A 12874-nucleotide genomic window follows, 5' to 3' on the forward strand; every position below is an offset into this window, starting at 1 on the left:
TGCTTAGTTTCCACATACCTGTGAATTTTCCAGTTTTCTAATTGTAACTGATTTCTAGTTTTATACCATGTGCTCACAAAAAAATCCTTTATAGGATCTCAATCTTTTTAAATTTGTGGTCTAAAATATGACTTATCCAAGAAAATGTTTCATGTGCATTTGAGTAGAATGTATGCTTTTCTATTTGCACAAATTCCATTTTCTGTTAATTAACCTATACCAATGTTAAGTTCTTGACATGTATTTGATAACTTGATTTATTTGGATCATATTCAATATATATTATGGGTGATACTTTTTTCTCTGAATGACATACAATAATATTAGTAAACATATTTTTAGTTGTATCAAACTGTATACATGAAAATTATATTTTATTAAGTTGCTGTTGCTGTATTGGATTGCAATTTATTTTGTAACTTAATCGCATAACAAGCCATTTTCCTGAGCTGTCTGAATTAACTTTGGATGTTTCTATGTATCAACTGATAGTATTTAATAAAAATAAAATCTTGTTAGTCTCTTTAATTTTAGCTATTCTGGTTGGCATAAAGTGGTTTATACTTTAAATACAGTAAAATTCTTAAGTTTACAGCTTGGTGAATCTTCATAGATATATACATTCATGTAAATATCAGATATCTCTCATCAGATAAAGTTACCCCTCACAGTTTTTAGTCATTACTGCCCAGGAATGACCATTATTTTGACTTCTATCACCATAGATCAGCTTTGCCTGTTTTTGAACTTCTGATTATTCATATCATAAAGGTGCACATTTATCTCATCTACATAGTTGCTTAGATTCCATTGTATAAATGTATCATTATGTTTTTCCTACCTGGGGTTTTCTAAAATATCTCTTACTATTGTACACCAATGACCAATAATGAGATTTCCTTTCTATTTATATGCTTGTTCAAACTTAGTATTGTCAATCTTTTTAATTTTAGGCATTGTAAAATCTTAATGTGATTTTCATTTTCAGTTCTCTGTGACAGTATTTCTGTGTGCTTTTTGGCATATTGTCCTTGTGGATATTTTCTTCTTTTGCACTATTACAGAGTGCCTCTTCAAATATTTTGCCCATTTTCAAAGTATGTACCTTTCTCATTCTACAAGTCCTTTAAATAGTATGGATAAAATTCCTTGACGGATATATACACTGTGAATATTTTCTCATCAAGTCTTTCCTTTTCATTTTCTTAACAATGCTTTTTGGGGTTTTTTTGTATAATTAATCCACAATTACATGAGGAACATTATGTTTACTAGGCTCCCCCCTTCACTAAGTCCCTCCCACAAACCCCATTACAGTCACTGTCCATCAGCATAGTAAGATGCTGAAGAGTCACTACTTGTTTTCTCTGTGTTGCACATCCCTCCCTGTGCACACACCCTGCACATTATACATGCTAATCATAATGCACCCTTTCGTCCCACACCTCCTTATCACTCCCTTCCCACCCATCCTCTCCAGTCCCTTTCCCTTTGGTAACTGATAGTCCATTCTTGGGTTTTGTGATTCTGCTTCTGTTTTGTTCCTTCAGTTTTTCTTTGTTCTTATACTCCACATATGAATTAAATCATTTGATACTTGTCTCTCTCCGCCTGGCTTATTTCACTGAGCATAATACCCTCTAGCTCCACCCATGTTGTTGCAAATGGTAGGATTTGTTTTCTTCTTATGACTGAATAATATTCCATTGTGTATATGTACCACATCTTCTTTATCCATTCATCTACAGATGGACACTTAGGTTGCTTCCATTTCTTGGCTATTGTAACTAGTGCTGCGATAAACATTGAGGTGCTTCTGTCTTTTTCAAACTGGGCTGCTGCATTCTTAGGGTAAATTCCTGGAAGTGGAATTCCTGGGTCAAATAGTATTTCTATTTTGAGCATTTTGAGAAACCTCCATACTGCTTTCTACAATGGTTGAACTAATTTACATTCCCACCAGCAGTGTAGGAGGGTTCCCCTTTCTTCACAACTTTGCCAACATTTGTTGTTATTTGTCTTTTGGATGGTGGCCATCCTTACTGGTGTGAAGTGATATCTCATTGTGATTTTAAATTGCATTTCTCTGATGACTAGCAATGTGGAACATATTTTCATGTGTCTGTTGGCCATATGAATTTCTTCTTTGGAAAACTGTTCAGCTCCTCTGCCCATTTTTTAATTAGATTATTTGCTTTTTGTTTGTGGCGGTGCGTAAACTATATATTTTGGATGTCAACCCTTTATCGGATCTGCATTTATGAATATATACTGCCATACTTTAGGATACCGTTTGGTTCTTTTGATGGTGTCTTTTGCTGTACAGAAGTGTTTCAGCTTGATATAATCCCACTTGTTCATTTTTGCTATTATTTTGCTTGCCTGGGGAGATATCTTCATGAAGAAGTCACTTGTGTTTATGCCAAAGATATTTTTGCCTATGTTTTTTTCTAAGAGTTTTATGGTTTCATGACTTACATTCATGTCTTTGATCCATTTTGAATTTTCTTTTGTATATGGGGTTAGACAATGATCCAGTTTCATTCTCTTACATATAGCTGTCCAGTTTTGCCAACACCAACCGTTGAGGAGACTGTCATTTCCCCATTCTATGTCCATGGCTCCTTTATTATATATTAATTGATCATATATGTTTGGGTTAATGTCTGGAGCCTCTATTCTGTTCACTGGTCTGTGGTTCTGTTCTTGTGCCAGTACCAAATTGTCTTGATTATTGTGGCTTTGCAGTAGAGCTTGAAGTTGGGAAGTGAATACCCCATCCCCCACTTTATTCTTTCTTCTCAGGACTTCTTTGGCTATTCAGGGTCTTTGGTGGTTCCATTTGAATTTTTTAACTACTTGCTCCAGTTTGCTGAAGAATGCTGTTGGTAATTTTATAGGGATTGCACTGAATCTGTAGATTGCTTCGGGCAGGATGGCCATTTTGATGATATTAATTGTTCCTAGCCAAAAGCATGGAATTAGTTTCCATTTGTTAGCGCCCTCTTTAATTTCTCTTGAGAGTGTCTTGTAGTTTTCAGGGTATAGGTCTTTCACATCCTTGGTTAGGTTTATTCCTAAGTATTTTATTCTTTTTGATTCAATTGTGAATGGAATTGTTTTCCTGATTTCATTTTCTATTAGTTCATTGTTGGTGTATAGGAAAGCCACAGATTTCTGTGTATTAATTTTGTATCCTGCAACTTTGCTGAATTCAGATATTAGCTATAGTAGTTTTGGAGTGGAGTCTTTAGGGTTTTTTTATGTACAATATCATGTCATCTGTAAATAGAGACTGTTTGACTTCTTCTTTACCAATCTGGATTCCTTGTGTTTCTTTGTTTTGTCTAACTGCCATGGGTAGGACCACCACTACTATGTTGAATAACAGTGGGGAGAGTGGGCATCCCTGTCTTGTTCCCGATCTTAGAGGAAAAGCTTTCAGCTTCTCGCTGTTCAGTATCATGTTGGCTGTGGGTTTATCATGTATGGCCTTTATTATGTTGAGGTACTTGCCCTCTATACCCATATCGTCGAGACTTTTCATCATGAATTGATGTTGAATTTTGTCAAATGCTTTTTCAGCGTCTATGTAGATGATCATGTGATTTTGGTTCTTTTTGTTTATGTGGTGGATGATGTTGATGGATTTTCGAAAGTTGTACCATCCTTGCATCTCTGAGATGAATCCCATTTGGTCATGGTGTATGATCCTCTTGATGTATTTTTGAATTTGGTTTTCTAATATTTTGTTCAGTATTTTTGCATCTATGTTCATCAGGGATATTGGCCTCTAATTTTCCTTTTTGCTGGGTTCTTTGCCTGGTTTTGGTATTAGGCTGAGTATTAGAATGAGTTTGGGAGTATTCCCTCCTATTCTACTTTTTGGAAAACTTTAAGGACAATGGATATTATGTCTTCTCTGTATGTCTGATAAAATTCTGTGGTAAATCCATCTGGCTGGGGGTTTTACTCTTGGGTAGTTTTTCGATTATCACTTCAATTTCGTTGCTGGTAATTGGTCTGTTTAGATTTTATGTTATTTCCTTGGTCAGTCTTGGAAGGTTGTATTTTCCTATGAAGTTGTCCATTTCTTCTAGGTTTTCCAGATTTTTAGCATATAGATTTTCAAAGTAGTATCTAATAATTCTTTGTGTTTCTGTGGTTTCCGTCGTGATTTTTCCTTTCTCATTTCTGATTCTGTTGATGTTTGTTGTTTCCCTTTTTCTCTTCCTAAGTCTGGATAGAGGCTTATCTATTTTGTTTATTTTCTCAAAGAACCAGCTCTTGGTTTCATTGATTTTTTTCTATTGTTTCATTCTTCTCAATTTTCTTTATTTATTCTCTGATCTTTATTATGTCCCTCCTTCTGCTGACTTTAGGCCTCATTTGTTCTTCTTTTCCCAATTTCGATAATTGTGACTTTAGACTATTTGTTTGGGATTGTTCTTCCTTCTTTAAATATGCCTGGATTGCTATATACTTTCCTCTTAGAACTGCTTTCTCTGTGTCCCACAGAAGTTGGGGCTTTGTGTTGTTGTTGTCATTTGTTTCCATATATTGCTTGATCTCTATTTTGATTTGGTCATTGATCCATTGATTATTTAGGAGCATGTTGACAAGCCTCCATGTGTTTGTGAGCCTTTTTGCTTTCTTTGTACAATTTATTTCTAGTTTTATACCTTTGTGGTCTCAAAAGGTGGTTGGTGGAATTTCAGTCTTTTTTAAATTACTGAGGCTCTTTTTGTGGCCTAGTATGTGGTCTATTCTGGAGAATGTTCCATGTGCACTTGAGAAGAATGTGTATCCCACTGCTTTTGGGTCTAGAGTTCTATAGATGTCTATTAGGTCCATCAATTCTAGTGTGTTGTTCAGTGCCTCTGTGTCCTTACTTATTTTCTGTCTGGTGGATCTGTCCTTTGGGGTGAGTGGTGTGTTGAAGTCTCCAAAAATGAATGCATTGCATTCTATTTCCTCCTTTAATTCTGTTAGTATTTCTTTCACATATGTTGGTGTTCCAGTATGGGGTGCATGTATATTTATAATGGTTATATCCTCTTGTTGGACTGACACCTTTGTCATTATGTAGTGCCCTTCTTTATCTCTTGTTATTTTCTTTGTTTTGAAGTCTATTTTGTCTGATACTAGTATGGCAGCACCTGCTTTTATCTCTTTGTTGTTTGCATGAAATATCTTTTTCCATCCCTTGACTTTTAGTCTGTGCATGTCTTTGCATTTGAGGTGAGTTTCTTGTAAGCAGCCTATAGACGGGTCTTGCTTTTTTTATCCATTCTATTACTCTGTGTCTTTTGATTGGTGCATTCATTCCATTTACCTTAAGGGTGATTATTGAAAGGTATGTACTTTTTGCCATTGCAGGCTTTAGATTCATGGTTACCAAAGGTTCAAGGTTAGCTTCTTTACTATCTTACCGCCTAACTTAGCTCACTTATTGAGCTATTATAAATACAGTGTCTTACCCTTTTTGTGAGGCTCTGGGTTCTCACAGGTGTAGATGTAGCCTAGCTGTTGTACTGCATCTTCTGGTCTCTCTTTTAGAGATAGTTGTATTTGTTATATTTTCAAAACTATACATGGTTTTGGAAGGAGATTCACACTGCCCTACTCACGCCATTATCTTGGCTCCTCCTCAGCAATGCTTTACGATGAGCACAACTTTCAATACTCATGGAGTTCCATTTATCAATATTTTCATTATAAGTAATATTCTTGCATCCTTTTAAGAACCCTAAGCCTGCCTGAATATCACAAGATATGTTCATATGTTCTCTCCATAAGCTTTACAGTTTTATCTATTACATTTAGCTGTTTCATCGATCTTGAATGAATTTCTGTTGATGGTGGTATGTTGGGGCAAGGAACCTCTTTGTTCTATAGTATGTAATTTCAGCAGTGTTGTGGAGATTTTTCTTACACTAATGTGTTATCACCACATATATGTTAAAAATCAATTTCTGTGATAAGCAAGTAGAAAAAAGGAATGAAATATTCAAGAACTATGGGAAAACTACAAAGTATGTAAAAAAGAACAAAAGAAATATTTGAATCAATAATACCTAAAATTTTCCACAAGATAATACCAAACAATGAATCACACAAGAGAACGCTCAGAGACATCAAGCAGGATAAATCCTAAGCAACAATTACAACAAAAAGGTACACCTGGGCATATTTATTGAAATTGCAGAAAACTGCATGCTAAAAATCGTGAAAGAAACCAGAGAGGAGTGAACATATTACCTATAGAAGAACAGAGATGAAAATTACAAACCACATTTCCTAGAAAACATGCATGTAAAAATAGAGGGGAGTGAAATATACATACGTCATGACAGAAAAAAACCCACCAGCCTATAATTCTGTATCCTGTGACAATATCTTTCAAAACTGAAGAAGAAAAAGCACTTTCTCAGATAAACAAAACTGATGTAATTTCTTGTAAATAGACTTGTCACAAGCAACATTAAAAGCACTTCAGGGAGAAGGAAAATAATATAAGCCAGAATATCAAATCTACATAAAGAATGGAAGAGTATTAGAGAAGGAATAACTAATGTTAAAATTTAATTTTCTTATTCTTCATCTAATAGATTACATATTTTTCAAAACAATCAGCAACAATGTATTTGATGACATTATATTATGAATAAATGAAACTAATAACAACAATAATACAAGGGATAGGAGGAAGAAATTAGGAATGGATTTGTACATTAAGAGATGTGCACTATCAGTGAAGCAGTACGGTATTATTTGAAAGTAGGCTTGAAATATTGCATGCTATAGAGCAACCACTCAAAAAAAAAGCATTACTGATATGCTAAGAATGATTTGAATTGAATCATATAAAATGTTGACTGAAAGCACAATACATAGAAAAAGTGGAAGATGATAAAAGGAATAAAAAGAGCAATAAAAATGGCAAATAGAAAACAGGAATAAATATGAGTTATAATCCAACTATATAAGGAATCATTTTTACCTTCAAAGGTGTAACTACACCAGTTAAAATGGATATTGCCCAAGTGAATAAAAACAACAAACAGCTATGTGTTGTGCACAAGAACACCACATTAAATAAAAAGACACATACAGATAAACTAAAGGGAAGGTGTGAATTATATTCTAGTGGTTGTATAATGACTCAAATTATGAAAAATTATAATTTATTCGACACAAGAGTGTTGATGTATATTTAGGGTATTATGACTTGTATCTTTGGGTTTTTTCATTTATTTGATACTACAACAAAAATGCAGCTGTGAACACACTTGTATGCAAAACAAGTCAATTGGTGGGAAAAGGTAGAATAAGAATCCTGGGAGCTTGTACTGTCCCCAGAAAAATGAAAAATCTGTCAAACACTGTGAGAATTTTCTTTATTTGATCTCTGGAAGATAGTCTAATATTTACAAGCAAATTATCAACCAGAAAAAGGCAAGTGAAACATGGTCAGTGAGCATTAAAGCATTTTAATGTATCCTGGTCACACCATCTCCCCAGATCGCTGGTGGTCTACAGTATGGCAGGCTGCACTGCCACTGTATGTTCCTGGCTCTGATATGACCAGTGGAGACTGTCCTCAAGGAAATGATTTTGTCTATTTTGGTTAATCTGGGGACTCCCTAAACTACTGAAATGAAATAAGGGCTTGCCTTTCTTTTGTATAAATTGTAATTATTCCAGATTGGAGAAGAAACTTCTTTGAGAGTCCTTCTCAGAAACCTTGAAGGACAAGTTAACAAGATGCTGCTAAATGGGGCAAATGACAGCAAATCAGCAAATAACAGACAAGGAAAGCCCAGTAGGAAAATCTGGAGGTGAGATACCTTGGGAAAGAGGGCTGTAAAAAACTCTGAGTATGAAGAGAAAACTAGAAGGACATGCACATGATCAGGGCAGGATGCATGCTGACAAGACCTATGAGATGACATATAGTAACTGACTAGTTGGGATGAGCACTTAATAATGTAGATTTAAAAAAACAAGTGAATAATTGAAAATATCCATGGGAAATCCTACATCTTCACCTCTGGCTGATTTTCAGTCTCAGCACAAGCAGGAAATGAAGATTAATGTAGTTACAGATGGCCTAAGAAAACACTGAAAGACTGCAATGAAAACAGTCAGTCTGCAGACTGGGAGAGAGATTTACTTGTTTATTTTAAGGATTTAAAGAAATCACAGTCAGAAAAAAAATTGCTCATGCTTATGTTCAAGAGATTATTGCCTGGTTTTTCTAAGAGTTTTATGGTTTCAGTTCTTATATTTAGCTCTTCAGTCCATTTTGAGTGTGTTTTTGTGTAGGGAGTTAGACAGTATTCCACAGCTACACTTCAATAAAAATAATAAATAAATAAACAAGTCAAATCACAAGTGGACTAAGGCATTATTACAACTTATGAGATTATGCATGACAAACAATAGGACTCTATATAAATAGTTTACAGAAGTCACTTAACAAGCAAACAGCAGCAATCACAAACAATAACTAAAGACACTGGTGTGTTGTGAAAGCATCTGATTTCCAGAGTTGCCACATAATACATGAAAATGTCAAGATTTTAATGAAAAAAAGTTATGAGACATGAGAGTAAACAAGGAAGTATGTTACAAAATGTAAAAAACAAACTAAACATAAATTATCTCTAAACAAACACAGATATTGGACTTACTAACACAAACTTAAACCATCACAATAAAATGAAGAGCTGAAATAAATCAAAGGACTAGAGAACCAGGTGAACAATGCCATGACAAATACAAAATATGAATTAAAAAAAACATTTTAAAAATTAACAAAAAGTTCTGGAGTTGAAAATTACAACAGCTGAAATGAAAAATTTTCTAGAGATCCTCACCATCAGTTTTGATCAGAAAGAAAAAATGATCAACTAACTTGAAAATAAGTCTATCGAAATTTAAATATCAAATGAAGAGATTAAATGGAATGAATATAAATGAACAAAGCATAAGACACCTATGGACACCACTAAGCATACAAATGTAAACTTCATCAAAGTCCCAGATGAACAGAGTAAATAGAAAGGGGACAAAACTACATGAAGAAATAATACGTGAAAACTACCTAATTAGATAAAAGATATGAATCTTCACATCCAAGAGGGCCAATGGTGTCTAAGTAGAATTAACTCAGAGATTCATGTCTGAAACAGTATAGTCAAAATAGCAAAAGACAAAGACGGAATCTTGAAGGAGCAAGAGAAAAGCAAATTGTCAGGTACGATGGCTCATCATACAAGATTAGCAGTTTGTTTCTAACCAGAAATCATGGTAGACAGAAGGCTCTGGGATGACATATTTAAAGTGTCAAAGTTGAAAAGAGGAGAAGGCTTAAAGATGGCAGTGTGAGAAATGAGACAGAAACCTGCTGCCAAAACCACATATAGTACAAAAATACAGCAAATACAACTAATCCTGAAAGTGACCAGAAAGAAGAGTGTGACGAATGCCTACATCTGGGGAAAAGAGAAGACCTCACATAAACCGGTAAAGCAGCAAATCTATAATCATTCGAGACCCAAACCCTCTCACAACCCCAGCTCACTGGCAGGAGAAGAGAAATAGAGTGGAGAGGGAGTAGGAGCCCAGGACTGCTGAGCACCCACCCACTAGGGATCTGCTCTGGAAGCACAAACCCACACTACATGATACTCTGGAGATTAGTGAGGTTGGAAAGCAAAGACAAGAAGAATACTCAGAGACCGAGATTTTAGCCACTTGTAGAGATCAGGTACCCACAACAGGCCACTCTGGGACAAAAGAAAGGGGTGCATTTTGAAAGTCTTTCCAACAGCGAGAAGGATGCTAAAGCAGCAAGGATTACACAGAGTTCACTGCTCAGGAGAAAGGACAGATGGACAAAGTAATCGAGGAACACTCAGCCCAACAGGTTGGGTACTTTTGGGAGCTTCACATGCTCCATCCTGCTGGTTGGCAAAACAGTACCAGGGTCCCCCACTACAATATGTAGCCTGCCACGCCTTCCTCCTGGCAGTCATCAGTCCACACATCTGCTGCCCCCACCATTGCACCAGGCCAGCCAGAGGTCAGCCCCGCCTATGGCAACTACAGAGGTGTGACATAGAGGCTCCTGAGTGTGCACCCAGACAATGGGCCCTGGTAGTGTAGGCAGGCACTACAGCTGGGAAGCAGTATCCTCCAGCAGGTGCCAGGCACTGTGCACCTGAGACCACCCATACCCCACTGCCAATACTCTAGGAGTAGAGCTCCAGGGCACTAGAGGGCACTGCTTACATAAAGTTATTACTCCATAGTAACCATTAGTAATATGAAACAGTAAAAGAATTTTGTACAAAACAATCCCTTAAACACCAGGAAGAGGGCTAAGAGAAACTGAAATCACCAATATTCTCCATAAAGATTTCAAGATAAAAATCATAAACATGCACACAGAGCTACAGAAAAATATTCACGATCTCAGGGAGGACTTCAGGAAAGACATAGAAACTTTGAAAAATACAGTATCTGAAATGAAACATACAATGGAACAATTTAAAAGCAGATTAGATGAGGTAGAGGAAACAGTAAATGAAGTAGAAACTAGAGAACAGGAAAACAATGAAGCTGAAGCACCCACAGGAAAAAGGATATCTAGGAATGAAACAATAATAAGATAATTGTGCAACCTAAAAGGAAAGGAGCAACACACAGCAGCAATTCACTGGAGAATTCCGCTTTATTAGGGAAAGGTGCTGGGTTATATAGGAAGGGGCATGGGGTGATTGTGGTGTCACTTCTACGGGGCTGGTGGCTATTGGCTAGGTGCTGGGATTAGGGGGGAGAGGGGTGATTGGGGTTCAGATGGCTCCAGTGGGAACTGAGGACCTGGAAGACAAGCAGGAATTTCGCCATCTTATGGGTGGGGGCCCTTCATTCCCCCCTTTCTCCTCTATGGGGTTGTGGACGTTGCTTTCTCTCTGTCTGCTTCCTGCTGAATGGGGGCGGAGAAGGGAGTGAGGGCTTGAGAACTGGGAGGAAAGGGTTGATAGGACTCCCCACAGTAAGGACGAGTAGATGTGGACTTCTTCAGGTTGGAAATCAATGAAGGTCCCCTGTAACCATAGGTCGAGGACTTGTTGATTCTAATGGTGCGAATAGGATATGGGTGCCAGAAGCCAGGCGTCTGCTGCCATTGTTTCTAGGAACAGTTTCCAGTGGAGAGAAGGGTCCATCTCACCGTGTGGTGAGGAGGTTACGTGAGGGTGAGGGATCTTCTGTGGCTAAAAGCTGGTAGTTCCTGAGTAAAAGCTGGTTGAAAGTTTGATTAGAGATTTTACCAACTTGGGATTTGATAAACTTCATAAGGCAAGAAGAGACAGGTGAGGAGAATTATTATTATAGGGCCTGCAATGGGCCAAAGCCAGGTAAGGAAGGGGTTTGTTAGTATTGAACAGAATGGGTTGGAGGAGTAATACTGTTGGTACCGGGAGTTACCCATGTAATGAATGGCACGAGACCAGTAGGGACATCCCCATAGGTGTCTGGCCATTGCCTGCAACAGGCTTGTTTTAGGTCATAGAGGAAGCAGAGGTAGGGAGAATAAAGGTAGCAGCTAGTGAACACTTCGGTGGAGGGAGGAAAGTGGAGATATAAAGGCTCGGAGCAGCCTTTCAGAGGGCAGTCTGATGTGGCAATGAGGGCAGTAATTTTTGTTTGATACTGTGTGTAAGTCTGTCTGACTTTGAATCGCCATACAAAGGAGGCTGGGGTAGTGGGGAAGACAATAGGAAAGAGGAAAAAAAGTGAGAGAGAGCGAGGGAGCAGTAAAGGAGGAAAAAGTCATGATTCGGGTATGGATGGCAAAGGGGGTGAACGGGATTTTGGAGGAAAGAGGACAGTAAGGTCAGGAGTCTGGAGGGAGGGAGAGTCTGTAAACTTTTGTAGGTTAAGAGATCCTTAAGGTGATGTGGGGACAGAATGGTAAGGGGCGTCCCGAATGTCAGTTTATGAGCTTCCTTCTGTAAGAGCTGTCCAGCGGCTTATGCCCATAGGCAGGGGGCCCATCCCCGAACTGTGGGGTCTAATTGCTTGGAAAGATAAGCTACTGGGGCAAAGGATGGGCCATAATGTTGGCCTAGGACTCCTAGAGCTTGACTGGAACTCTCATGAATGTATAATGAGAAGGGCTTCGACAAATCAGGAAGATGGAGAGCTGGGGACTGGGGCTTCCACAATGGCTCGATGGAGCTTAATGAAGGAGTGTCGGGGTGAGGAGGATAAAGGTTCTTCAGGGGTGCCCTTGCTGAGGTTGTATAGGGGTTTTGCCAACAGGGAGAAGTTAGGGATACATGCTTTAAAATACCCAGCCAGGTCTAGAAAGGAAAGGATTTCTGTCTTGGTTTGGGGAATGGGCAGGTCAGAGAGGAGCCATTTTCTGTCTAAGGTAATGGACTTTCTTTGTTGAGATAGAAGAAATCTGAGGTAAGTGACAGAAGGGGAAGAGATTTGAGCTTTGACAGGGGATACCCGGTAACCTCTGGAAGCTAGAAGGTTAAGTAGGGAGGCAGTGTCAAGTTGAGACTGTTCCCACGAGGGACTGCAGAGTAGAAGATCGTCCACGTATTGTAATAAGGTGGACTCAGAAGCCTTGTGGCAAAACTGTCCAAGTGAGTTGTTCAGAATGTCTTGTGTATGGGTCCGTCCAGGTGAAGGCGAAAAAATCTTGGGAGGAGGAGTCCAGAGGGATAGAAAAAAATGCGTCCTTGAGATCTAGGACTGAGAAGTGGGAGGCCGAGGCAGGGATCTGCGATAAAAGGGTGTATGGATTTGGGACTAAGGGATGGATAGGGACGATGGCCATGTTGAAGAG

This window comes from Manis pentadactyla, chromosome 13 (genome assembly GCF_030020395.1).
Source record: "Manis pentadactyla isolate mManPen7 chromosome 13, mManPen7.hap1, whole genome shotgun sequence".
In the NCBI taxonomy this organism is placed as follows: domain Eukaryota; kingdom Metazoa; phylum Chordata; class Mammalia; order Pholidota; family Manidae; genus Manis; species Manis pentadactyla.